The following is a 4,605-nucleotide window of genomic DNA, read 5'->3' as shown; positions in this document are numbered from 1 at the left end:
AGCCACTGCGTAAATCCCTTGGTGCTACTGAAGTAGAATTATTAACAAAATGCCCTTTCTATGGAACTGCAAAATGTGATTACTTACAGGCTCCGATTTAAGAGCCAGGTAATGGTATAATTTAGTAATTGGCTCACAAGCACTTCTAGGTACAATTCTATCTCAGGTTATAAATCGTAAAACTTAATGTGTTGCCCCCAGGTGATCCATGGTACTTCTGTACCTTGATTTCCTGCTCTGTAACATATAGTTAGCACTGGTGTGCCTCATAGACTTTCTTTAACCATCAACCAAGGTCCTATTTCTAATGTTTCTTTTCCTTGCAATGCTAACTTTCCCTTACAAAGCTGCTGCTCCCAAGTCCCAGTCCTATAAACACATAGTACGGCATGCCTAAGTATGAGCTGATGTCAGTGACGGTGACTCATCCAAACCATGCACAATAATAAAATGAAATATCTACATCCATTTTAACAAGGCTGGGAACTCGGTGATATAAATAAAGCTTTAAAAAATAACTGTGAAAATGATGCAGTCTGCACACACAAATATGCAGAATCCCATATTGTCATGTCTGGAGAGACCCACAAATATCACCTCTGTTAACTCAGTGACCTGCCAGTAATAAGTGAGGTTTGTATTCAGTGACATAGCCAACTTCAGATTCATTTACAGATGCAAAGAGCCCCATGATCTTCAAGCCAAATACCCGCAGCATTCAAAACTGTAAAGCATCCATCTGCCCAGGGTGCTGTCCATGGTGCTATTTGCACAGGTAATGAAATAATGAAAGAGGAAAGTCCTTGATTTTCAAGAGTCAGGGTTACTAGCAGTGGGGGGAGGGAGTGGAGAGGATAAAATTCCAGGGAGCCATGGGAGCAGTTCAAGTTATGTGAATTGCATGAGACGTTTCAGTTGCATCTATGTTGTGTGAGAGGGATTTATTTATTTATTTAACCTTCTACTTCTATCCCGCTCACCCCCTAGGGGCTCTGAGCGGCTTACAATTTCAATTTAGCCAATCTAATCTAGGGCCACATATGAAGGGGAGGTGAGAAGCCTACCAGGCACCCTTATCCTGTTGTAGCAGATCTTCTTATTGCGAAGGGACAGTCCGCCGGCGACCCTCCTCCGGCACAGGTCTTCACTGTTCCGCTTTTTCCGGCTGTCGCAGCTCCTCCTCCAGGCCTGGACCACTCCGTGCTTCCGCGCATGCTCGCAGCGGCCTCCGTCCAAGTCAGGCTCCGGCTTGCCGCATAGCTCCGCCTCCGCACCTTGTTGGTCCGGCCTCCTTCATTCACCTCCTCGCCTCATCAGCCGCCATTTTCTCCGTCGCCGCCGCCATTCATCGCTCTCCATTCTCCACTCTCCGCCATCGCTGCTACGCCAGGGACGGGTGCCCCCCCCCCGCTCTAATAGCAGGTACCCATTTTATCTACTTGCCCTTTAACTGGCTTTCGAACTGCTGGGTGGACGGGAGCTGGGATGTAGGGCCAGGAGCTCACCCTGACCGCAGTGGGGTTCGAACCGCTGAAGCTGTTCGCCCAGATGTTAAAGCAGGATCTAGAGGGAATCTCTGTTTGGGGTGGTAGTGGCTCTCAGAAGCTCTATCAAGGGGTCTCTCTTCCTAACATTGGCTTTACATTTATTCCTCAACTGTATAAATGAATCAGGGAATGAAATGAATTAACTTACTGTTATTCTGGGATAATTGACTGGTGAATAAATAGGGCATGGTATTGGAAGATATGGGGTGTGGTACAGGATTTAGAAGGTCAGCCCAGGCAGACCAAGGTTCAAATCCTCAGTCTGCCATAAAGTGCAATGGGTTACCTGAGCCAGTCACTCACTCTCTCTCTCTCTCAGCCTAACCCTTCCTTTCAGGGATGTTGTGAGAATAAAATGGTGGGAAAGTCATGTATGCCATTCTGAGTTCCTTGAAGGACACACAGCACAATAAAATAAGATGCTTTGTGTACTCATACCAATCATATCCAAGAGACACACTTTTCTGCAGCTGCTACATTTAGTGCATCATCAACAACAAAGTCAAGCTTTAGACACCTGGCCTGCTAACTAGCATTTGGCCATCTGTGGGATTCTTATTCTTTCTTTCTTCTTGTGTGTGCACATCCTTACATTTTCACCACAGTGACCAAAAATAGCTGTTTTGCCATTAAACCTAATACACCTCTGATTTTTTTTTCCTTATTTGTATTGCAGTCTTGCTGTTTTACTTCTGATGTGTTTAGTCATGATTGGATATTTCCCCACAGGCAAGTGCATCCTAGTGCCATGCGGCAAAAGCACATACAGCAAGCATATGTAATTCAACTCTGGAGTTCTAAAAATGATAATCAGCAGTAGATGATGTGGGTTATCTTGAATTGCTCAGAAATAATGAAGTCTGCAAATAGTAACAATGCAAATAGTTTCTAGCAGGCCTTATTCCTCCTGAGGCAATCAGACTGCTTAGAATTTTCCATCTTCTCCTCTGTTCCTCTTCCTACGCCTAAGGGTAGCTCAGCTGATCTCCGGGAGATCGTTTGGTTTTGAACCTGGGAAAAGGTAAGCTACATCAATTTCCAAGAGCCATGGGAGGAGCTTAAAGTTTCCGGGTGACGTCAGTTGACAGTGGCCCTACCCTTCCTGGGCGGGTCCTTGTCAGTTTCATCCTTTGTAACTTTCCCACTTGGAACTCAACTGAGATGCTCAACTTGCGAGGAGCCGCGGAGCACCGAGCGCTCTCGGCTCCAGCTTCAGTTAACGCGATCCTACGGTGGATTCGTACGCAGCAGTTTCCCTTGCAGCCCGTTCGCCGCCCGAGCCCCGAGAACAACCCGACGGTCTATTGAAGCGTCCGGATCGGCATCGGGCAGGCACCAGCCCCTAAGGGAGGGGGGGAAAGTACCCCCCGCAACCAAGACCGAGGTGTTAGAGAAAAGCCCCCGAACGCTTCCACCCCACTGATCTCTTCCAGCGGCCGGGGCAGATTTGCAGGTGAGTGCCTGGCGCGCCGCGGAGAGCACATGCTTGCTGCAGTGTGGCGAAGGGAGGAGGGTGGCTGGAGCTGGTGTCGAAGGAGTGGGCTCCTGGATCGACATGTGCCTCGAGCCTAAAAACTATTCATGCCTCGAGGAGACGTGACGGTGGGGGGGGAGGGGGCGAATGCTTTGAGAAGGCGCCTGCCCGGCGGGGCTTTTGGAGAAAGCGCGTTTGCCGCTGCGGTCCAACCTGTGGGTTTTGCGTGCGTTTGATTCTGTCGGTCTTTGCAGTAGATTGCCGCGAGTCTTGCCTTGTCGCTCCCCGGCACAGTGGGTGACTCTGAATCATCGCTGCCGTCCCCCGCTCCCCGTGCAATAAGGGCAAACCCGCCCGGCTCATTCGGGCTCCAAAGCTGAGTATTCGGGGATCAGAAGGGACGCCTCTTGAGACCCGGAGGGAGGCTCGGCGGCCTCTCCGGATCGCCGGCGGGGGGCGCGACTGAGTCTCTGCCTGCGGGGCAGGTGGCATGGAGGCACTGGCCGGGTTAGGAAGAGAGTCGGATCGGGCTCCGCTGAAACTTGGCGTCTGCCTGATCCTCCTTTTGCTGCTGCTGCTGCTGCTACGTGCGCGCACACACACTGGGACGCGGCTCCCACTCGCGGAGCTGTCCCGCTGCCTGCGAAGTGCCTGGCGAGGGCAGGGCGCGCTGGGCTGGGGCAGTCGCCGAAGTGCTGCCTACCGGCCGGGAGGATCTATCGACCGTGCCTCGTCGCTTTAGGAGAGCCTCTTCACACACACACCCGCTTGGGCAGGGCTGCCTTTGCAGGAAAAAACGGGGGGACGTGGCACAAGCGGCGATCAAGGGAGGGCTCCCCAGTGTTGGATCAGGCCAGTGGCCCATCCAGTCCAACACTCTGTCACACAGCCTGGTGGCTGTCTAGGGGGCTTGCGCACACACGCGCACGCTCACACACCCCTGGGGAATCTGGCATGCCTTCCTCCCTACAGGCTCCCCCCTGTCCTGCCTGCCTTCCAGCGGCACCGGAGGAAACAGTTCCCAGTTTTCCCTCCCAGGCCAGGAGCCCGCAGAGAGCCTGGCGCTGACGAGAACAGCAGCAGCAGCAGCAGCAGCTCCGGGCTTTCTGCCTTCCTCAAATATGCCGGGCGGAGGGGGGAGGCTCACCTTCCGGAGAAAGGAGCGAAGCCTCACGGAAGGGAAGGGCAGGAGCCCATCAGGCTTAGCAGCAGCGCATACAAATTCCACCTGCCCCCCCGGCTCCTGCTATTTTGATTTCCTCTCCCCACCCTTGAACTCACACTCTCGCACTCATTTCCATGACAACAGCGAATGTCACAACTCCGAAGAGTCTGTCTTAATTGGGGGGGCAGCAGCCAGAGGGATTTCATGCTTCGGTTACGATCCAGGCGAAAGACTGCCCCGAAGGCAGGCGCCGCCAGCCACCCACCCAGCTTCGGCGGATCGGGGCTCTGGCTGAAGGCAGAGGAGACCGTCGATGTTTGGGCCTGGGGAGGTGGGGGGGGCTGTGTGTGACAGCGCTGCCTCCTTGCCTGGCCATATGCGTGGGAACCCGCGTCTCCCCGCATGCGTGTGTGTCCCTC

Source organism: Gekko japonicus, unplaced genomic scaffold (assembly GCF_001447785.1).
Source record: "Gekko japonicus isolate JY-2015 unplaced genomic scaffold, Gekko_japonicus_V1.1 scaffold298, whole genome shotgun sequence".
Classification (NCBI taxonomy): Eukaryota; Metazoa; Chordata; class Lepidosauria; order Squamata; family Gekkonidae; genus Gekko; species Gekko japonicus.
Note: the sequence above shows the minus strand (reverse complement) of the source record.